This window comes from Microcaecilia unicolor, chromosome 2, assembly GCF_901765095.1.
Source record: "Microcaecilia unicolor chromosome 2, aMicUni1.1, whole genome shotgun sequence".
In the NCBI taxonomy this organism is placed as follows: Eukaryota; Metazoa; Chordata; class Amphibia; order Gymnophiona; family Siphonopidae; genus Microcaecilia; species Microcaecilia unicolor.
Window position 1 is genome coordinate 554,728,686 of NC_044032.1, and position 24,510 is coordinate 554,753,195.

At 41.4% G+C, this 24,510-nt stretch overlaps 1 protein-coding gene across 2 annotated transcripts in view; it reads right to left on the bottom strand.

The window, feature by feature from the left end:
- Positions 1 to 23,996, bottom strand: part of LNX1 (ligand of numb-protein X 1) — a 254,678-nt gene extending 230,682 nt beyond the window's left edge. For both annotated transcript variants that reach the window (XM_030191389.1, XM_030191388.1), the window contains exon 1: positions 23,829 to 23,996. The gene's annotated coding sequence lies outside the window, so the exon portion shown is untranslated. The remainder of the gene's footprint in view (positions 1 to 23,828) is intronic.
- Between the last annotated feature and the right edge of the window lie 514 nt (positions 23,997 to 24,510).

Genomic DNA, 24,510 nt, shown 5'->3' on the forward strand with positions numbered 1-24,510 from the left:
AATAAACACATAATTGTATTACATTGCAAATAAGCTCAAATCCAGAACCTTTAGGATAGCATTTTCTGAAGTGCTACCCATTCCACACGCAGGGCCCAAGAGACAGGCAGAGCTCCGGAGTCTCAATGCGTGGATGAGACAATGGTGCAGGGAGGAGGGTTTTAGATTTGTTAGGAACTGGGCAACATTCTGGGGAAGGGGGAGCCTATTTCGAAAGGATGGGCTCCACCTTAACCATGGTGGGACCAGGCTGCTGGCATCAGCATTTAAAAAGTAGATAGAGCAGTTTTTAAACTAGAAACTGGGGGAAGGCCGACAGTCGCTCAAAAGCACATGGTTCGGAATAAGGTCTTTCAAAGATATCACTAAAACAGGGAAGACAGGGTATCCTGATAGTGAGCTTGCAAAAGAGACCATAGTAGATCAGTTGTCCGTAAATAAAAATAAAAATCAGACAAAAGATTGCAAATTAATACTGTCAAGTACTGAGCATGATGTATTGAACTTTTTGGGGGATCTTGCCAGGTATTTTTTACATGGATTGACTGACCACTGTTGGAAATAGGACGCTGGGTTTGATGGACCTTTGGTCTATCCCAGTGTGGCAATACTTACGTACTTATGTAAGCAATGAAAACAACCAGTTTGCCTTTAAGAATCAGATTCTGACTAGGCTGTCATACCTAACATAGGATCGACTTGAAGATTAGTTAAAGACACTGCTCATGAGCTTCTGACACCATATGGGTTACATCTAAAACATGGCCTGTATAGTCTTGAATGTTTGTACATAGCATCCTTAGAAAACTCATAAGCTACCCTAATAAAAAGTATCAGAACCTGTAAGGAATGCAATGTTCTACAGGACCAATCTGGAGACTAGCACTGTGCATGCCAATGTATACTGTGAATGTAATTCATTTAAAAACAGTGACAAGATCCAGCTTGAATACTGAAAACATTTTATCATTAGCAAGTTGCAGCAAATACTCAAATAACTTGTTGTACTTGAGTGACAAGAATTTTGTCTGAATAACCTCTTGGCTATCCTAGGCTTGCACTAGAGAAAAGCAAAGCAAGATTTTCTTCTGTGACACCCTCCTATGCCATCTTCCAACTTTAAACTACAAATCAGGTTCAAAAATGTATAACTCAAACAAGTAAATTACTAAAAATATCAGTTGAGTGAACAAATAGTCTTTTAGTGGTGGTCTGCCAATTTCGTATGAGTACAGGATGTGTTAGGGCAGGCAGTGAAACTGTAATGAACTGTGGAAGACAGCAAAGCTCTGGAAAGCTGGCTACAAATGTGCCATTGGCTCAATAAAAAGGCATTGCCAGTAGCTTCTTTATTGACTTTTAGTTCTGCTCATCTAAGTGGACTTATATAGCAACTGCATTACTTCTCTCAAAGCCCCTTTTACAAAACTGCAGCAAAAGGGGGCATGCGCTGGTGTCGGTGCATTTTTTGATGTGCGCCGAGGCCCCCTTTTACTGCAGTGGGTAAAAGGCAGGTCTTTGGTTTTCTTTTCAGGAAATGGCTCTGTGGCAAGTGAAGCACTTGCCGTGTGGTCATTGTTTTTTTTTGGGGGGGGGGGGGGGAGCACATACTGCCACCCAATGACGTGGTGGTAAGGGCTCCCATGTCCAGGCAGTGCTGCAGGGTGTACACTGGTGCTACAAAAATTAAAATATTTTTGTAGAGCCGAATATGACGCTCGCTGGGGGTGGGAACTACCGCTGGACTGCTGCGGTAGCCTGGCGGTACTTTCCTTTTAGCAAGCAGTAAGCCCACGTTGGGCTTACTGCTGCTTTGTAAAAGACCCCTCAGTTGATAATACACGATAATAATAATACATGACACTTGTATCCCACACTTACCACAAACGTTCAGTGTAGTTCACAAAAAAGTAAACTGGACCAACTCCAGGAATATTACACATGATGGTCAACTAACCATCAAGAAAAATAACACAAAGAGCCTTCAAAAACAAACCAAGTCATTTTATTTCATAGTGTAGATCATTTTTGGCTAAAATATTTCAATCTTGTACATTGATGAGCCGACATGGGCCGTGTTTTGTCACACAGCGCCTGCGTCTGGGGCCATTCAATATCCATTTTCCAATACAAAAATGCCCAGCCACAAAGCTGGATACACAACGAAGGGGACTTTGTCCTGGCACAGCTCTAAATTAGGTACTGAATGACCCCTGATGCAGGCACTGTGCACCAAAACATGGCCTGTGTTGGGTCATTGATGGACAGGATTGAAATATTGTAGCCAAGATTGATCTATGCTGTGGAATAAAAGGACTTGTCCAATTTTTGAAGGCTGTTAGTGCTTTTTCTTTGGGATTTTGCTTTGTGTTTTGAACCCTCTCTGTGTTGTTGTGAAGAAAAATAACACAGTCACATAAAAAATTTCTTAAACAAGAAGGATTTCAACAGTTTTCAAAAAGACAAATAATCAGATTGCCTTCTTAGATCAATAGGTAATTAATTCCAGTGGCTAGCTGCCTAGTAAGCAAATGTGATAGAGAAAACCTATTTATAAACCACCTGTATTGGATCTGAATATTTTAAAAGTAGAAAACACCTAGATCCAGGTGTAATATTTTTATGCAATAATTGTATAAGACTTATCATATACTCCATTACTTCACCATGCATAATTTGAAACACAAGGCAACAAAGCTTAAAGAGAACTCGCACTGGCACTGGCAACCAATGCAACTGTATCAATAATGGGGAAACTCTGTTAAATCTAGAAACCCTAAATATTAATCACGCAGTGGTATTTAATAAAGTTTGAAGTTTTATTTATTTATTTATTTGTTACATTTATATCCCACATTTTCCCACCTCTTTGTAGGCTCAATGTGGCTTACATAGTACCGTAAACGGCGTTAACCGATTCCAGTATGAAGAAATACAACGTATGAACAATTGCAAGGTGATATTATGGTAGAATGAGGTACATGTATGGTAAATACAATTGGGGGGAACTTAGAGAGGGAGAGGAAGAGTTAAGATATGTCCATTACGGTCTTTCGTTATGTTATGTCACAGGCATCCAGGTTTTTTATGTTGGGTCGGTGGGGTTTGCTTTTCTGAACAGATCTGTTTTTAGTGCTTTCCGGAAATTTAGGTGGTCGAGCATAGTTTTTACTACTTTTGGTACTGCGTTCCATAGTTGTGCGCTTAAGTAGGAAAAGCTGGATGCATAAGTGGATTTGTATTTGAGTCCTTTGCTGCTTGGGTAGTGGAGGTTTAGGTATGATCGTGCTGATTTTATGGTGTTTCTGATTGGCAGGTCGAACTACATCCTTACAACATTCTTATAACCTAGGTAAATAATGTTACAATAATTGATATGTGACAGCACAATTGCTTGCACAATCGATCTAAATGCTTCCGATGTAAAATTTGATCTTATACGATGTAGCTTCCACAACACAATAAACACCTTATGGTCTACTGCCTTCACCTGGTCTTCAAACGAGATATTTATCAAAAATTACTCCTAAAATTTTAAGGGAACAACTTTTTTGGAGACTATGTAGGTATCCTTCCTGCTATAAACTTTAGATTTCTCTATTTCATCTGGCATGGAAAAGAAATATACTACAGCTCAACATATGTTACACACAGAGGGGCATAATCGATAGGGACGCCCAAGTTTTTCTGAGGATGTCCTCGCAAAACGTCCTAGTGGAGGGGTGGGGAAACTTGTATTTTCGAAACAAGGTGGGCTTCCATCTTTCGATAATACGGTTGGAGACGCCCAAATCTTGACATTTAGGCCTTACCTAGAGATGGTCGTCTGATTTTTGGCGATAATGGAAACTAAGGATGCCCATCTCAGAAACAACCAAATGCAAGCCCTTTGGTCGTGGGAGGTGCCAGCATTCATAGTGCATTGGTCCCCCTCACATTCCAGGACATCAACCGGGCACCCTAGGGGGCAATGCAATGGACTTCAGAAAAAGCTCCCAGGTACATACTGTAGCTCCCTTACCTTGTGTGCTGAGCCCCCCAAAACCCACTACCCACAACTGTACACCATTACCATAGCCCTTACGGGTGAAGGGGGGCACCTACATGTGGGTACAGTGGGTTTCTGGTGGGTTTTGGAGGGCTCATATTTACCACCACAAGTGTAACAGGTAGGGGGGATGGGCCTGGGTCCACCTGCCTGAAGTGCACTGCACCCAATAAAACTGCTCCAGGGACCTGCATACTGCTGTGATGGACCTAAGCATGACATTTGAGGCTGGCACAAAATATTTTTAAAGATGTTTTTTGAGGGTGGGAGGGGGTTAATAACCACTGGGGGAGTAAGGGGAGGTCATCCCTGATTCTCTCCGGTGGTCATCTGGTCAGTTCGGGCACCTTTTTGTGCCTTGGTCGTAAGAAAAACAGGACCAGGTAAAGTCGTCCAAGTGCTCGTCAGGGATGCCCTTTTTTTTTTCCATTATGGGTCAAGGATGCCCATGTGTTAGGCATGCTCAGGTCCCGCCTTTGCTATGCCTCCGACATGCCCCCGTGAACTTTGGTTGTCCCCGTGATGGAAAGCAGTTGGGGACGCCCAAAATCGGCTTTCGATTATACCAATTTGGGCGACCCTGTGAGAAGGATGCCCATCTTCCGATTTGTGTCGAAAGATGGGTGTCCTTCTCTTTTGAAAATGAGCCTGACAGGAAGCAAAGCAAGGCTCTGAATTAAAAACTACATACTTTAAAGAAAAAACTCACAGGTATAGTTTTACCCACTTAAAAGCCACAGATTTTTCAGAGAGTGATTCTATTTATTTCCAAGGAAGCTGTTGTAGGTTCCTTAAAAGGCCACTTGTCAACATTCCATGCTTTCAGGCAAATGTCAATGTGCATTTGAAAAAAAAAAAAAAGGAGGCAGCAAGGATTTTGGCTACATTTCCAGAAAAAATAGCTATACTACAGTTCTGTAAAGCTATCTTTCCTTCAAGGGAAAGATCACAGGCTCATTTCTACTACTTCTATTTATCATTCTATAGCGCTACTAGACGTACGCAGCGCTGTACACTTGAACATGAAGAGACAATTCCTGCTAATCAGAGCTTACAATGTAATTAGGACAGACAAACAGGACAAATAAGAGACAAGGGAATTACTAAGGTGGGAATGATAAAACATGGGTACTGAACAAGTGAGTATGGGTTAGGAGTTAAAAGCGGCACCAAAAAGTTGGGCTTTTAGCCTAGATTTGAAGACAGCCAGAGATGGAGCTTGACGTTCCCGCTCAGGAAGTCTATTCCAGGCATATAGTGAAGCAAGATAAAAGGAATGGAGTCTGGAGTTAACGGTGGAGGAGAAGGGTGCAGATAAGAGAGATTTACCTAGTAAACAGAGTTCCCAGGGAAGATTGTAGGGAGAGATAAGAGTGGAGAGGTACTAAGGAGCTGCAGAGTGAATGCACTTGTAAGTCAGCGTATTCTATAAAGTGATGTGCATACATTGGCCGTGTGGGTCTCAAGAGGGGACATGATTGTGGGAGGGGCATGAGCAGGACTTGCCTGATCCATGCCTAAATTAGTCGTGTGCTTTAGTTGGTGTAAATGGCCGTAACTAAATTTAATTGCTGGAACAGGCGCTATGTGTATTCTATAAACCAAGCTTACCACAGCTTAGTAAAAGGACCCCATAGTCAGTGTCCACATTTTATGCTCTCATTGTTGTCAACTTAAAGTTCACAGCTAAAAATATTTTGGTTCATTTTTGTAATTTTTTAGAAAAATTCTCAGATTTTGAGTGTTATTTTTATTTAATCTAATGATCACATTTATATATCACCTCTTCCCTGTAGAATATAGCTGAAAGTGGTTAACAAATCATAGAGGAGTCTTTTTACTAAGCTATGGTAAGCACTAATACGTGGTTACCGCAGGTTAAAAATGCCTACCATGGGGCGCACTGAGGCATCCAGTGGTAGTTTGGGGATCGGCACGTGATTCCCATGTGCTAAAAAATTGAAAATATTTTTTAGCACTGGGGGCGTGCTTGGGGGTGGAGAGTAGATACACCCAGCGTTAATCAGCTAACCGATTAGAATGTGGTTAGCGTGGGAGCCCTTATCGCCTAGTAAATAGGTGTCGGTAAAGGCTCCCACACTAATGGCCATGGACTAATTGGGAAATTAGTGTGTGGCCATTAATTGAACAAATGGAAAATGCAGCCATTTTACAGCCACGCTAAAAGTGGCCTCAGCACACCACGTGTTACTAATAGCACAGACCACTTTTTAGCACAGCTTAGTATAAGGGCCACATATTTAATGAAAAAGAAAAAACAATTGGAATAAAACTAAACTTCTTGATGAGATTTATGAATCAAGAATGTCTTTAAATTTCTCCGACACTGAAAATAAGGATCACAGTTCTTGACGGACCCATGAAGAGTGTTCCAAGCTGAAGCTGACCCATATGAGAAATATTGGTCTAGAGCTTTCTTAAAACAAATAGACTTAAAGAAAAGAAACATCAATGTGTAAACTCGACTATGTGTCTACGGGTCACCATTCCTGAAGTAAAATATACTAATGAAAGAAATGTCTCTGGAATGAAGTCATAGAAAATTTAAAAAATACAGAAATAAAAACACAGGCTCTTAAAAACTATCCTTGCATGTAGCAGGAGCCAATGAAGTTTCCCAAACAGTGGGGAAACAGCCAAATTATGATCTTCTAAATATTGATCTAGTTGCTTGCTGTACTTTGGACAAGTTGTAATTTCCTCAAAACACCCACTGGTATTCCTTTATAAATGGAGTTACAGTAGTTGAGCTGCAATAACATTTTATTTATTTAGATTTTGCTCACACCTTTTCAGTAGAAGTTCAAGGTGAGGTACATTCAGGTACAGTGGGTATTTCCCTCTCCCTAGAGGGCTCACAATCTGTTTGTACCTGAGGAAATGGAGGGTTAAGTGACTTGCCCCAAGATCACACAGAACAGCAGCAGCATTTGAGCTGGCCACCTCTGGATATCAAGAGCAGGTTCCCTAACCACTAGGCCACTCCTCCACTCCCTTGTAAACTAAATCAAAACAGTAAGATGGGTGACTTTTAAATTAAGAGCAAACTGCTCTCAGTTGTCGCAATTTTACATATCTTGGTTTGATAAAAACAAAAAATTAACATACATTAGAACTTTTAGGGGGTAGATATTAAGCTGCAGTTAAGGTGGTCTTTTTCTCACCTTAATTTACTGTGGGAGTCACTAACCTGTTGCTTCTCAGAACCCAGAGGTTACTGATTTCAGTGGTACATGAAGAATGCAACTTGTGGTAAACATTGCAAAATGCCTCCTGGGAACATCAGGCTGTAAAGGGGCTTTAGCAGATCCTTGGTTTCTTCCACCCACTGAGGTTCTCCCTGTGACCCCCTAAACATGACCCCCAAAGAGATTCCTATAGAGCAGACTCCCAGGAGCTTCCCCCCAATTAGACCACACATATCCCTCCTTCAATCCGTTCAGAACTCTGCTGCACGTCTTATATTCCGCCAGAACCGATATACTCATATCACCCCTCTCCTCAGGTCACTTCACTGGCTTCCGATCAAATACCGCATACTGTTCAAGCTTCTCCTTCTTACCTACAAATGCACTCAGTCTGCAACCCCTTATTACCTCTCTACCCTCATCTCCCCTTACGTTCCCGCCCGAAACCTCCGCTCACAGGACAAATCCCTCCTCTCAGTACCCTTCTCCACCACCGCCAACTCCAGGCTCCACCCATTCTGCCTCGCCTCACCCTATGTTTGGAATAAACTTCCTGAGCCCTTACGCCAAGCCCCCTCCCTACCCATCTTCAAAGCCTTGTTCAAAGCCCACCTCTTCAATGTTGCTTTTGGCACCTAACCTTTTTACCTTTCAGGAAATCTTGACTGCCCCAATTTGACTGCCCCTTCTTGACTGACTGTACATTTGTCCTTTAGATTGTAAGCTCTTTGAGCAGGGACTGTCCTTCTATGTAAAATTGTACAGCGCTGCCTAACCCTAGTAGCGCTTTAGAAATGTTAAATAGTAGTAATAGTAGTAGTACATAGGCCCTCCTAGGCCTACTTTAAGGGTTCCCTGGTATCTAGTGGGTTTGAGGCAGGACTTATCCTTATACAGCAGCTTGATCCTACTGATAGTACCACAAGACTACCACTAGGTGTCGTGGCTGCCATTTTGAACCAGGCACTGACAAGAAGCAGGAGCAACTGTGGATCGCTCCTGCCCCAAATCTAGTAGACATCATGAAACCATTAAGGTAGATCCTGAGGGTGGGAGGGTCATAGGGAAGGGGAACCAGGGTAGAAGGGAAGCTCTTGAGAAGGTCTGCTTGGAGGGGGGAAGCTCTTTGGGGGTAATGTTCAAGATAAACCTCTTGTGGGGGGGGGGGGGGGGGGGGTCATGTTTGGGAAGCCATGGGGAGTTCCTCAATGGAAGGGGAAACTAGGGTTCTGCTAAGGCTCCTTTAAGTTGCCTCCTGAAACAGAAGAAAGCTTGGTGGTATTCCAAGAAATAATGAGCTTTCTATGTTCGCCACAAGTTGCTGTTGTTCAATTCATATAGTAGTGAGCTATTTTGCATGCATTTGCATGCCTTGCATCTCATTACTATGTAACCCACAGTACATCATAATAAAATGTGTTATGGTAATACAATACACATTATTGCCTTTAAACACTTTAAGGGGCAAATAATTTGCAACAGGGCCATAACAAACCTTAATATCTACCCTTCTTAATGTGCACAAATCAGTTCTCTGTATATTAATTCATAGGTTAACATGCTTTAAATCAATTTTGCATGCACTATTTTTTTAAAGGTACACTTTAAGGGGCCCTTCTATTAAGCTGCACCTAATGCATTAAAAATGGCCCTAATGCAAGATGTGCTGAAGTATTCCACATTAGTTTTGTCATCTTTGTTCACTAACTGTGTGGTAATTAAGTTTTAGAAAACGTTTTGGGAGGGGGCACATCAGAGATGGAGAACGGGCATGGATTTACTATTCAGCTTCCATGCTGACATTAGCGTGTGCTAACTGAATAATGCAGATTTAAAGCGGGAGCCCTAATTACCTTCAAAATAGAAGGCGCTAAGTGCTCCTACATTAGTTTTTTTTTAATGGTTGTGTGCTAATGCTCATGTTAGCGCAATACCAAAAAAAAAGAATGAAAAAAGCCGATTTTTATAGCCGTGCTAGAAATGGGCTTAGTGATATGTGGAAAGACCCGCATAAAGGCACGCTAAGCTACCCTCCTTAATTTTTTTTGCATGCTCTTCCATCCTTTTCTATATTATTGCAGTTCCTTTGCTTTTCTAATTTGTTTAGTGATTGTACACCGCTTTGATTTTCTTTTAAGGAAGGCAGTCACTTAACCCTCCATTGCCTCAGGTACAAACTTAGGTTGTGAGGCCTCCTGGGACAGAGAAATATCCAGTGTACTTGAATGTAACTCACCTTGAGCTACTACTGAAAAAGGTGTGAGCAAAATCTAAATAAATAATCAAGCCTCCTATTAAACATTAAGGGCTAGATTCTATATATGGTGCCTGAAAATACCACGTGGAAAGAAAATATGCCCAGGCATGTTCTCTAAAGTACGCCTAAATTTTATAGAATAGGCTTAAATTTCCACGCGGTATATAGAATACACCAAGCATGAGTCCATGAGACTAAATTTAGTCGCGGTCAATTACGCCAACTAAAACCTGGTGCAAATCCCGATGTCTAAATTAGGCACAGAGCGAATGTATTCTATAACAATGTGCATAGATTTTAGAAACGCCCACAACCCACCCATTCCGCTCCCATAACCATGCCTTTTCAACTATGCGACTTAGAATTTACATGCCCCACATTATAGAATACTCTTGGCAATTCTAATTAATGCCAATTAGTGCTGGTAATTGCTTGTTAGCATCCAATTATCAGCACTGATTAGCTTGTTAACTAATTAAGGGGTATGTTTACTAAAGTGCATTAGTGTTTTTAGCACACACCTAAAATTAGCACGCTCTAACTGTGTAGGCACCCATAGGAATAGTATGGGTGTCTACATGGTTAGATTGTGCTAAAAATGCTAGCCCGCCCTTAGCGCTGCTTAATAAACGGGGTGATAGTTATGTGCATTGTTGTGGAAATCGAGGAAATAAATATAGAATCCAGGGGTAAACATTTAGTAAAAGGGCCCTTAAGAAACCAGATGCACACTAACAAATGCACATCCCTAGTATGCATCTTTCTGCTATTAACATATATTATTCCAGGTATGTTTTTGCTTTACTTTCCAACAGGAAAAGAAAAAAAAAACATTTAAGATTCTTAATCTTCTTAGTAATATCAGATACAGGTTTTAATGTGAAAAACACCCCACCCAGCTTTCTAACTAAGCCAAAACTTGTGTAAACACAGTACATTTGTTTGTTGTACTCAAATGGAAACTGTCCTGCATTTCAAGATGACTAAGACCATTTCTTAATGTCAATTAAACAGAAATGCCTTTTTCTCAGAAAATCATCATATGACTTCTAGAACTAGTCAAAAGATCAAAAGAACACTGCTGTAGACAACTTGCAATGCCACATTATTCTGAGAAACATGATTAACATTTGGTAGCAATTAGAATGCACTTGGTGGGGGGAGCGGAGGGAGAGAGGATGAGAGAAAGGTGTGTTAGCAGGTGACATTTGTAATGCATGTAAACTCAGAGCATTATACAGAAATGATGTCACATACATGATTTTAGGAGGCCAGAGGGGTACAGGAGATGGGAATGACGCACAGACGTGTGATGAAAGAGGGAGTAGATGTGTTGATATCTGTCTTTTCCATGTGACCTTTTGCCACCAGACCTTTTTAAAAAAACACTTATTGTATACTAGCTATGGAGGTTGCCTTTAATTTTCAGTTGATAGGTGAAAGTGCTTGGAATATAATTTGAGGGTAACCTATCACCAAACCAAAAAAATAACCCAATCCAAAACAAACAAAAAAAACCATGGTTAGATATTCAGCTAGCGGCTGGGAGTGGTTTTTTAGCCACTGCTGGAATTATTCCTGCATATTCAATGCCAGACCATGTCCAGGGCCAGCATTTAATGTCTGGGATTATATGGCCGCCTATCCCTTATCTGGTTAATCGGCCCTTTTACTAAGCCACGAAAGTACTAACGCATGTTTACTGCAGCTAAAAATACCTTACTGCAGGATGTGCTGAGGCATCTCTCGATAAGTTTTTGGATCTGCACATGCTACCCACGCACTAAAAAATTAAATTTATTTTTTAGCATGGGGGTGGGTGGGCTGGGGCCAGAGAGTGGGAGGGTTCAGCGCTAATTGGCTAGCATAGCTACATTGCCACATACTAACTGATTAGCATGTGGTTAGCACTTGAGCCACTACCTCCTACAAAATAGGTGGTGGTAGGACTCACACACTAATGGCCACATGTTACTGGGAAAATTAGCATGACCCACGTAAGGATATGCTAAGACCATGTTTTACTACAATTTGGTAAAAGGGCCCCTAAGTATGATAAACAGTGCTAACTCTGGGATTCTATATATTGTGCCTTAACTTCTGTGAGGAAATCGAAGCGTATTCTATAACAATGAGTGTAACTTAATTGGTTAACTAGCTAATCAGCGCTGTTAATTGGATGCTTACAAGCAATTAGCACTAATTGGCTTTAATTATGACTTACATGCAGAAGTTGCTAAACATATTTTGTAATGTGGTGTGTGTAAATTTCAAGTTACACAGTTGAAAACAGGGTGTGGTTATGGGCGTGGAATAGGTGGGTAATGGGCATTTTGAAAATCTATGTGCATTGTTATAGAATACACCTGCTCTGCACCTAATTTAGGCATTGGGATTTACACCAAGTAAAACATGGCCTAAATGGATGTGATCAAATTTAGTCACATGGAGAGGCGCTCGGCATTATTTAATATACTGTGCAGGAATTTTAAGCATATTCTATAAAATTTAGGCGTACTTTAGAGGATACACCTAGGTGTATTTTTTTCAGGTGCCATATATAGAGTCTAGCCCTAATGCCTAAGTGACATAAAAATAAGGCTGCCTTAATAGATGTCCTCAGAGCATAAGTAGAAATATGACAAAAATGTTAATTTTATCATTGACAGTAAAGGAATAGTAGCACAGGAAGATATGGAGAACAGAATAGAACAGGCTTATGCATATGTTCATTAAAGTAAAGAACAACTAATAATTTACCAGCCCTTTAACCAGCACATCTGCATAGTCTACTGCACTACAGAATGGCTGCTTGATAACAGAGAGCCACTAAATATCAAGAAGGAAAAGGATATCCATCTTTCTGGATACAGAAAAAGTGCACCCAGAGGATGGCCATTGGAGCTGGGACAAGGAAGACCAGGATCTATAGTGCAATACTACTACTACTTGACATTTCTAAATACCTGCAATCACATCTGAGTCCAGACTCTAGATCTTTAAGATATTTGAGAGGAAGAGGAAGAGGAAGCGAGAGAGAGAGAGAGAGAGAGGGAGAGAGAGAGAGAACGAGAGAGAACCAAAGTTCTTCATAGGCAAAGGAAAGTCCAAGAAAAAGTGAAGTGAATGTACTTGGAACATATTTTTTTATATACTGCTGATTGATTGGATTTTTGCTTTGCCTTTCTTAAATCCTTTAAGTATGTTCTTGGTTCAGAAAACAAGCTGGACTGGAGTTTGAGTTTGTGGAGGTGAGTGTGAGTGGTAGAGAGAGTGGATCAAAGGAGCTAAAGACCTTCCAGTTAACCTGGCCCTGACGTAGATCCATGATCTCAGCAAGGTAAACCTAGAATAACAGTATTGCCTCCTTGAAGATGTACCCTTGATATGTAGTGAGGGATACCAGAAAGGAGCCACATATTCATGCAGTTATAATGTCTCATTTGGATTAATGCTACATTCGATACTTTGGCATATCAACAAAGAGAGTAGGTTAGTTGCAACAAGTGCAAAATTCTGGAGCCATATTGTTAAAATTGGTGAAACAGAGATATCATGTTTCACTTCACTGACTGCTGATCTATTTGTGGATTTGTATTAAAGCCTTCATTTTAATGTATTTTATTTATTTATTTGGATTTTGCTCACACCTTTTTCAGTAGTAGCTCAAGGTGAGTTACATTCAGGTACACTGGATGTTTGTAAGTTTTGGACCTGTTCAATGCCTTGCTATTTTTCTGAGTGCTTATTATGTTATCATCTAACTCATTCTCTTCATTCTCAGTGTCACATAGAGATCTGAGAGTAGAAAAAGACTAAGGGCTTCTCTTACAATGCCACACTAGTGGTTCCCGCGTGGCAAATAAGAGGAAGCCCATAGGAATTGAATGGGCTTCCTCTCATTTGGTGCACCAGGAATCGGTAGCACGGCTTTGTAAAAAAGGTCCCAAATTAGTTATTTCTTCTGTTATATTTCAGCATGGTGGAATGAACCTTCACTAATTCTGTGGGCTTTGGTTGACCTTGGCAAATTTAAGAAAGCTTGGAAGACATTTATGTTTCCTAAATTTTGAATTATATCCTATGAGCCTTAACATATGACTAGCTACTACTAAAGGAGGTAGATTCTATTTGGGGGGGGGGGGGGAGGTGGAACAAAATTATTTCTATGAACTTTACTATCCAGATATCGCTGATCTATGGTTGTCTTTCTTTCTTTCTTTTTGTTTGTTTTACTGGAGCAGCTCCTAAACAACTCAAATGCCTCTATGTGATAGTGGGTATGTGAACACCCAAATCTTTCCTTAGAGGGAGCCCTGGAAGTTGTGGGTGCCAGAGAACACCAATCTACAAGAGGTACAGGATCTGGATAATCATAACTGAAAACTGGAGCGCTCTCCACAAACCTTGGAGAAAAGACTGCTTACATCCTGATACCGACCTCAGATTTCAGAAACTCTAATGTGCTTTGATTATGGAGAAGAAGGCCATTTTGCCAAGAAGTATTCTGAAACAAGAGAAGATGTTATGGAAAATAATAGGATGACACTCCATGCTTGGTTGCTTAACTAGTCTCCTTGGAAAACATTATGGAAACTGAGATTAAAGAGAAGTTGTGTAAGGCCATCCATAGACAAGTATAGTAGAGACATAGAGGGGCATAATCGAATGGAAACGTCTATCTCCATGGGCGTTTATCTCCGAGAATGGGTCCGTGAAGGGGCGGACCAAAGCGTATTTTCGAAAAACATGAACGTTTATCTTTTTTTGAGCTGGGCATTTTTGTTTTTCAGCGATAATGGAAACCGAAAGCGCCCAGCTCAAAAACGAATAACTCCAAGACATTTATTCGTGGGAGGGGCCAGGATTCGTAGTGCACTGGTCCCCCTCACATGCCAGGACACCAACCGGGCACCCTAGGGGGCACTTTAAAAAAAACAACAACAAGGTAAAACAGCTCCCAGGTGCATAGCACCCTTCCCTTGGGTGTTGAGCCCCCCAAATCCCCCTCAAAACCCACTGCCCACAAGTCTACACCATTACTATAGCCCTAAGGGGTGAAGGGGGCACCTACATGTGGGTACAGTGGGTTTGGGGGGCGGTTTGGAGGGCTCCCATTTACCAGCACAAGTGTAACAGGTGGGGGGGGGGATGGGCCTGGGTCCACCTGCCTGAAGTCCACTGCACCCCCTAATAACTGCTCCAGTGACCTGCATACTGCTGCCAGGGAGGTGAGTATGACATTTGAGGGTGAAAATAAAAAGTTGTGAAACGGCATATTTTGTGGTGGGAGGGGGTTTGTGACCACTGGGGGAGTCAGGGGAGGTCATCCCCGATTCCCTCCAGTGGTCATCTGATCATTTAGGGCACTTTTTGGGGCCTTATTCATGAAAAAACAGGGTCCAGGAAAAGTGCCCTAAATTCTCGCTAAAAAACGCATATTTTGTTTTCCATTATCAGCGAAAGGCGCCCATCTGATCGCCCGATAACCACGCCCCAGTTCCGCCTTCACCACGCCTTCGACATGCCCCCATCAACTTTGTCTGCATCTGCGACGGAGTGCAGTTGAAAACGTCCAAATTCGGCTTTCGATTATACCGCTTTATTCATTTTTGTGAGATAAACGTCTATCTCCCGATTTGGGTCACAATATAGGCGTTTTTCTATTTCGATTATAAGCAGGATAGTAAGTATCTCCAACCTGAAGACTTGGCAACCAAGAAAGGTCGTAGGGGACTCAGTGGGGCAGCACCTAGGGAATTCCTCATGAAGGGAGCAACTGCAACCGCAGAGGCAGAATGTAAAAGCAATTATCTCAGTGGCCAACCTCAATAAAAAAAAATATGAGAACCTTTTTAGAAAGAAAGTAGAAACATTAACCTACCTACTGAGGAAGACGGTTCCTTTTGTGGTCTTAGAAATCAAAAGAAGCCTTTCATGTGTTGAACAAGGTATTGTGTTCAGAGTCAGTGTTGATGAGCTCCAACTTCAACTGCCCCTTCATAGTACAGACAAACATGTGAGAAGGTGGTGTGGGAGACATTCAGGCTCAAGTGAAGGATAGCCAAGAACATCCAGTAGCCTTTCTAAGCTGAAAATTACTGCTGTGGGAAATTAACATGTGCAGCAATTTATTAGGAAGCACTGGCAATAAAATGGACACTGGAGGTATCTTGCTATTACCTGCTGGGGCACAGGTTCCCCTTGGACAGGCCACTTGTGTTTCAAGTAGATACTTAGAACAAGAAGACCAGTACTAGGGCTATGTGCTGGTCCCTACGCCTCTAAACATTCACCTTTGAGGTACAGCATAGACAGACAAGGACAGTAGAATGCAGACTTACTTTCTTGGGAGGTGGACCCAGCAGAGGAAGGTGCTGAGTGGAAAGAGGTGTATGGCAGTATATAGGAGAGATTCCAGGTCCACCGTAAGGGTCACAACACCCCTAGCCCACCTTAACAGGAATCCAGCTGAGAAACAGAGAACAGAGGATGGACTTCAGAATAAGAAGTTTAAAACCCCTGGCCCCTAGTGAAGCAGGGATGCTCAGGCAAGGAGGAGGAGGAAGGCTTAGAGAATCTGATGAGATCAAATATATGTAAATACTGACATTATGTTATTTGAAGCTTTCAAATCATACTGCTTTGTCACCCTCCTGTCTCCAGGCATATCTCACCTGTCCCTCTTCCTGTCTCTCACCTATCCACCCCCATCCTGTTAGACTGACACTGGAATGCTTTGATATTTCACTTATATATACTATCATCTACCAATATTTGCTTATTTCTGATCTGACGAAGAAGGGCAACCTTCAAAAGCTAATCAAGAAATGTATTAAGTTATGTCCAATAAAAAAGGTATCATCTTATTTTCTTTTTCATGTTTTATTTTGATTACCTTTAAAGGTAAGCCAGAAACTGTGTATCTTCTGTTTTGAATAGATACTTTGGAACCTAGCCTTAGCTATCTGCTGTCTCAAGGGCTTCAACGCAAGTTAAGAACCTCAGTCTACCAACTCAGGCTATCAGTGGAAGACTATAGAAGCTGATGAGGAAAAGGCAAATTGCTTATTAAATATTGCCATTGGTGTTCACTGAAGACTTCAAACAAAGAAAAAGAAAAGAATCTCTGTAGATCATCCGAAAGAGTGGAGATGGCCAAACACATGGAGCATGAAATACAGATGCAAATGAAAGGTCTTATTAATGGGCTGACCCAACACAGCTGTGTTTTGGCACAATGCCTGTGCCAGGGATCATTGTCCGTGTCAAAAAGCTGATTTATGGAGTATCCACAGTGCCCAGGAGTCATACAACACATCAAACATGTTTGTGTGACTGTGGATCTACAGCCAAACTGTTCTGTTTGCTAATAGAGAAGTTATGAAAGAAAGCACAAAGCTGTCAGGGCATACACTGAAAGCTAGACTGGGGGGGGGGGGGGGGTGTTGTCAGGGTAGAGGGGAGCTGCAATGGTGGTAGGGAGCTTAGGGTTATCCAGACTGGAGTGGGAAGGGATCAAAGGGGTGGGGCATGAATATCAGGAGCTGTGATTGCCAAAACTTTACTTACTAGGCTGCAGACACTTCAGAATATAGCTATTCACCTACTGTGCTACGTATGAAAATTTCATCATGTCACATCTGTTTTACAGGATCATCGTTGGCAACCAAGTCAATATCACGTCCAGTTTAAAGTGTTATTTTTAGGTTTCAAGACTTTTCGACAATGTACTCTTTTAAATCTGTCCTCATGAACTATTCCATATTCCTCAACATGGGTATTACATTCTATTATTAATGACCACTGCATGGTTTTTACCAGGGCCTCATCTTGCCCAGCTTGAAATAACTCGTTGCAGTGCATTCTTTTTTGTTGTTCCCCATATTTGGAATTCCATGCCTTTTTCTCTCTGTAGTGAAATTTAAGTCTCTGTTGAAGGCTTGGTTATTCAAGCAGGCTTATACTGGCTGATTAAAACAGCTTCTTAGGGTGGCTGGTGCCTGGGAGAGGGAAGAGCTATGTCTGTTTTATTGGAGTGCTTGATTTCGCTTGTGTGTCAAATCATTGTAGTTCCTTTTCCTTGCTTTTATTTTTATTTTATTGTTAACTGCCTTTCTCTGTTTGTCAGTTAAAGTTGGTATACAAATAAATAAATAAATACATACATACTGTTTTTTTCTATTCCTGGACCACCAGCTTGGATTACAACTCAAGAAGCTTGACATCCCGATAACAATAAAGATAAAAAATAAATCAGCATTCAGAAAGTACATATTTCTGGAATAGGAAGACCTTCACCACTTTCCTAAATAAAAGATAATTTCACAACATTCTAATTTGTATTGGAATGAATTCCAAAATTTAACTGACTGATGTATCATTCAATGCAGAAAATGCGAAGAAGGGTGCTTCACTGGGGAGACAGATCAGATGTTAAAGACAAGAATCAACTCTCAAAGATATTGGATTAGATGCCACAATGCAAACTAAGGTGGGGAACACTTGTCAAGACCAGAGCACTGCATCAATGACCTTATTATGATCAAGATGTTTAAAACAATCCAGGAACATAACACTTTCAAAGTTAAAATGATCAGGTACATAAGAACATTAGAGTAGTCATACTGGGTCAGACCAATGGTCCATCTTGCCCAGTATCTTGCCTTCCAAACAGTGGCAAAGCCAGGTCACCAGTACCTGGCAGAAACCCAAATCGTGGAAACACTCCATACTACAAATCCCAGGGCAAGCAGTTGATTCCCATGTCTGTCTCAATAGCAGACTATGGACTTTTCCTCCAGGAATTTGTCCAAACCTTTTTTAAACCTAGATATGCTAATCGCTGTTACCACGCCCTTCAGCAAAGAGTTCCAGAGCTTAACTATTTGTTGAGCGAAAAAATATTTCCTCCTATTTGTTTTAAAAGTATTTCTATGTAACTTCTTTGAGTGTCCCCTAGTCTTTGTACTTTTGGAACAAGTAAAAAATTGATTTACTTCTACTTTTTCTACACCACTCAGGATTTTGTAGACCTCAGTCATATCTCCCCTCATCCGTCTCTTTTCCAAGCTGAAGAGCCCTAACCTCTTTAGCCTTTCCTCATACGAGAGGAGTTCCATCCCCTTTATCATTTTAGTCGCTCTTTTTTGAACCTTTTCCAATTCCTCTATATCTTTTTTTGTGATATGGTGACCAGAACTGAATGCAATGCTCAAGGTGTGAACGCACCATGGAAACTAATAAGAAAGGTCTTTACAAAGATCTGGGTTTCCTATCACATTATAGGGCTCCTTTTCAAAACAGAAAAACATCCAAAAATGACATAACAGGCAGATATACATATTTCTTGCAGAAAAATGTTTAAAATGTATAATATAGCAAAAACAAAATACCCAAGTCTGCTAGTTGCTGAAAAAAAGACGTTCCCAGAGGGGTGTTTTGTGGGTGTGACATGGGCAGTGTTACATGATGAACATTTATTGCCAATAATGAAGAGCAAAATGACTTCCTGGTGTTGGAAAGAAAAATGCCCCAAATTAGATCTGCTTTAAAAGTGTCTGGGGAAAGGCTAGACCTGTCTTTAGACCTAATTTTGATTTTGCTGAGTTGGAGAGTGGAGAGGTGGAAGTGGTTGTTTGTGAGAAATAGTGGCGAGATGCTGAGTGCTTTGTTACCTTTGTGTATTTGCCCCAGTCTGAACCTTTGACCCTCACATTTCCTGCTTTGCCTCCTCTGTTTCACCTCCTCAGCTCCTTGCCCACACCTGCTAGGCCCCAGGCCACACCTATGACTTCTGCTGTATCTTGCCCCCTTCCCTCACTGTTCCAAACCCCTGCTTGTCCTCCGTCTCTCAGTTTGTCCACTCCCAGTTTGTCACTGTGCAACACACATCTGTGTTGCAGATGTGTGTGTGCTGACTGTGTGCTGCAGCTGTGGTGGAAGAGTGAGTGCCATGTGCTGCAGCATTGAATGGTTAGTGTGTGTGTGTGTGTGTTGGGGGGGGGGGGGGGTCCCATAATTATTTGTCATAGGATATTCTGTACATTCTGATTTTATTACATGTATTACAATATATTTCCATACCGCTGAAACCTCCAGGTTTTTAGTGGTTTACAATAATTAAAATGTTTTGTTATTCTTTATGACAAATCAATAACATGGAATTGATTTGCAACAACAAAGTGACCTCACTGTATGAGACCCCACCTGTGTATGGTGCTTGCACATGAGTGGTGCTGTGATCCTGTGGGGCACTGCTTCACACTCACCTTTCCAACCTGCTCCTTATTTGTCTCCATGCCCTCATGGAGATATTGTGTAAAGGCAGGTGGTTGTGGTGCTTGAGGATTTGGAGGACCAGGAGCTCTGACTCCCACATGGAGATATTGGGCTCCCTGCACAGTGACATAGCTGTGCACACTGACAAATGTTCTTCCATGTGCAGAGGTATATATGCACGTTTTGCATGTGGAGGGAACATCCTGCCATTGCTGCAGACGTTTTCTCAATGCGGGGACCAATACCGGCATTACACGTTTTGTGTAGTGTATTTTCATTGGCGGAAACGTTTATTTCTGAATGTCTATGACATTTCTAAATATTTTTTTTCTGTATTTTTCAGAAAACGTTTAGTTCTTTCTTCCACTATGGACTTTCACTTTTAGACATTTTCTGATAAATGTTTATTTTACCATTTGAACATCATATCAAAAATGCCCCTCTATATACCATAAAATGTTACTGTTTCGCCACCTTCACATCACCCCTCCATCTTTCCCTCTTTCCCCTCCACCTTATCTCCTTCAGACTATCACTGCAATGGTTTTATGATACACTTACAGAATCTAGTATATAGTAATCTTTTGGACATGATGTCCTGGCCTGAGGAAAGGCTAGTTTTTAAAAAAATGCCTTGTTAGTCCAATGAAAAGCATATCACTTTATGTTCTTACATAGTAACATAGTAGATGACGGCAGAAAAAGACCTGCACGGTCCATCCAGTCTGCCCATCAAGATAACTCATATTTGCTACTTTTTGTGTATACCCTACTTTGATTTGTACCTGTGCTCTTCAAGGCACAGACCGTATAAGTCTGCCCAGCACTATCCCCGCCTCCCAACCACCAGCCCCGCCTCCCAACCACCGGCTCTGGCACAGACCGTATAAGTCTGCCCAGCACTATCCTCGCCTCCCAACCACCAGCCCTGCCTCCCAACCACTGGCTCTGGCACAGACTGTACAAGTCTGCCCAGCACTATCTCCGCCTCCCAACCACCAGTCTCGCTTCCCACCACCGGCTCTGGCACAGACCATATAAGTCTGCCCAGCACTATCCCCGCCTCCCAACCACCAGCCCCACCTCCCGATCTTGACTAAGCTCCTGAGGATCCATTCCTCTACTTTGAAGTGGTCTAACAGCAGATTCACTACTATTACCAAATATTGTCACAGCAGAGTGAAAACCTGTTCCATCTTCTTTCTCTCTTCCGAAAACATAAAACTTATGCCCTCATCATCTCTTGCCTCCATTATTATCTTGTCCTCTGGCCTCTCTTTTCTCCACTTTACCTTATATCCTATTCTTTCGTAATGCAATAGAAAGGTGTATTTTTTTCTGATGAGAACTTTGTTTCTGCTTTTCTCCACCTTAACACCTTGTCTACAATTTTCATTCATTAACATATGCCTGTTTTTGAATGACCCTTTGCATCTCCCCTTTCTACACTCAATTCTTAGACCTTATTATATCCCCTGATAACAAGCTATTGCTTTTCCCCTTGCTTTCATTTCAAAGTATTTTGTAAGTTCCATGATATATCTTGACAAAGGAATTGAAAAATACAGAGTGACTCCCCTATTTCTTGTAATCTATATCCAGGAGTTTATGACACCTCCTGCACATGGTACTTGGTACAGACATCTCTTCTCTGACCCCCTTGGGGGTTGCTGTTACCTTCATTACTTTTCCCTTGCTATAAACTGGGTGTCATCATCACTCTGCCGTACTCAGTTCCACAGTCCCTATCTTGCCATCTTCAAGTCCAGCTGAATTTGCATATTTTCTGTGAAATTCCACCAGTCTTCCTTAGACCTACTTTTCCTGCAATCTGTCTTTTCATTGAGGTAGGAATTCCTTTACCCAGTCTGACTGCATTAACTCATAAATTTAGATTTTGATTGTAAACCCTTTGAGGACTGGGAAAGACCAAGGGTATCTATGTAATTTGCCTTGAGCTACCAATGAAAGTGCTGTAAGTTATGGGTCTCATTAAAAAAAATATCCAAAAACATCATAAGGTGGGAGGACATTTTGTCTCAAAAACATACAAGTTGCAATTTATGAAACCCTGATTTTAGATGTTTTGCTCCATAGTTCATCCAAATTTCAAGGGGGCGTGTTTTGGGTGGGACCTGGGTGGCACAAAAAAATAAATATTTTTTCTGCATTAATGGAAGAAAACAAAAATGTCTAGGGTCAAAATTAAGACATTTTTGGCTAGACCTCTTTCAGTCATGACTAAGAGCCCTGTTTACTAAGCCACGCTAGAGGCACATTAGTGCTTTAAGCGTGCGCTAACCATTAGCGTACGCTAACTGCGTAGGCACCCACAATATTCCTATGGGCGCCAACACAGTTAGCGCGTGCAAATTTTGTGCACACACTAAAAACGCTAGCACGCCTTAGTAAACAGGGCCCTAAGTGTCCAAAAGGTGCCCTAAAAGACCACTGGAGGGATTAAGGCATAATCTCTGTATTCCCCAAGTGGTCACTGTCCTCCTCTCATCCCCAAAGTTGTGACAGAAGCAAAACATACCAGCCTCTATGACAGCTTCAGATATTATGACCAGACCTATTAAAGCAGCAAGTAGTCCTTGGAGTAGTCTAGTGGTCAGGGTAGTACATTGTAGAGAAGGGGACCCAGGCCCATATCCCACTCTAACTGTTACACTTGTGGTGGAATGTGTGAGTCTTCCAAAGCCCACCAAAAACCTTCTGTACCTACATATAGGTGACACCTGCAGGCATAAGAGCTGTTGTAATGGTGTACATTTGGGTTCAGTAGGTTTTTGGTGAGTTTTGGAAGGCACAATATAAGGGGGCAACGGTGAGATATGTACCTGGGACCTTTTATGTGAAGTCCACTGTAGTGCCCCCTAGGGTGTCCCACTGCTCTGCTGAGATGTCTGTGTTGCGAGTCTACTAAGAATGCTGCCCCCCCATACATCTCAATGGTGTATTTTCCCCTTGGACTTTTTTTAAATGATCCTAAAGATAGTCACAGTGAGCACAAAAACAACTAGCAAATGGATATTTTTGAAACAAAAAAGTTGGACATTTTTCTGGTTTGAAATTGACCATGTTCGCTACTGGATTTTTGGACATTTTTCACAAAACATCCAAAATTGGATTTAGACATGATAACAAAAATGCCCCTCCATGTTTTCTAACTTAAGCCTAAAAATAAGAACATTTTTAAACTATTTTTAATACAATTCCCCAAAATACATTTCACTAAACATCCAGTTGTCTGTATATTCAGAATGTTATTTCTGTATCAGCAGGTCAACCTTAGTGCCAGCACTGTATGCCTCAGGACAAGCACAATAAATGAAAATGGATCCCAAGCATAAAGTTTTTCCTATAAAGCTGCTATCTTTATGGCAGTGAAACAATCGTCCAACATTTTCCATTGAGGTCAAAGAGATTTTTTTCCTCATAGAGTGCCAGATAGACAGTGTGTTCTTTCAGGTTACAGAGACACAGGGAAGGCACACCGGCTTCAGACACCTGTGGGAAAAAAAGTCTCACTCAGGAAAGCATGTAATTCAGTGGAGGAACTGTACAACTGCAGACTCTGAGGCTAGATTCACAATAGATTAACACAGAGTCTAAACTGAGTCCAGGATCATGTTCTTACTAATTAAAGTCATCGCAGGTAGTTTATTGAATAAACTGTATAATGTACAGGTATTAGAGTAGCTGGCATATAGAACGAAAATGTAAGTAATGAAAACCTCTGTGAGTGAAGCTCTTTCAAACTGAGCCTGAAGTTTTAAGTTAAGGGACTTTCTATCCCTCTGTGTGTCCAGTATCTGGGAAGCATTTTATAATCATAGTAAGGTGTTAAAAATATAGATTGTAGGATAATATAGTTTTTGCCTTGGTGAAGTTTGTTTTATTATTCTGCCATTTTTTTTTGTCATCAGGTTGGCAGTGAAAATGTTGCCCTTGTTTTTGAAAACGTGTTTTGTGTTTCTCTTGCCCTTCTCTGCAGTTCTCACATTCCCATCAAAAAGGTTGACCTTACCTTTATCAGGGTATATCCTTCCTGTCCTTTCTTCCTGGAACAGACCGGCTGTACCCAGCTTTCTGCATGAATTACTGGAACCTGGCAGCTGTTTAATCCAGTGTACCGATCCCTTGCCTACAAAGGACTGAGCTGATTGTTCCTTCAGCACAAGGAAACTTGTGGCATCATGAAAGGCACCTGCGTACTTCATATCTCAGTTTCAGCAAGACACTCCCTATACCGTGTCTGCCTATTCCCTGAAGGCAGGTAAGCTAAGCAGCAGGTTTCTATAAATCAATCTCTTAGTGGTATGCTGGCTGTACACACTGCTGCATTACCTTTCTCTGCTGCCACTAATCTCATCCCAACAAGTCATAAGAACAGAAGAATAGCCATACTGGGTCAGACCAAGTATCCTGCTTCCAACAGTAGCCAACCCAGGTCACACGTACCTGGCAGAATTCCAAATAGTAGCAAGGCAGTCATCCTTGTTGTGTTTCCTGCTGATCATGAAGTAAGAGCTAGTTTTAATGCACATTTCAAAGTAATTCTGAGTAAAGTGGTGTAGTAGCCGTGCCAGTCCACTTTTAAAGGTAATAAATAGAAATAAACAAACCTAGAAAGAAAATAAGATGGTGCCTTTTTAATGGACTAAATACATTTTTCAATTAGTTTTCAAAGGCAACCCTTTTTCTTCAGA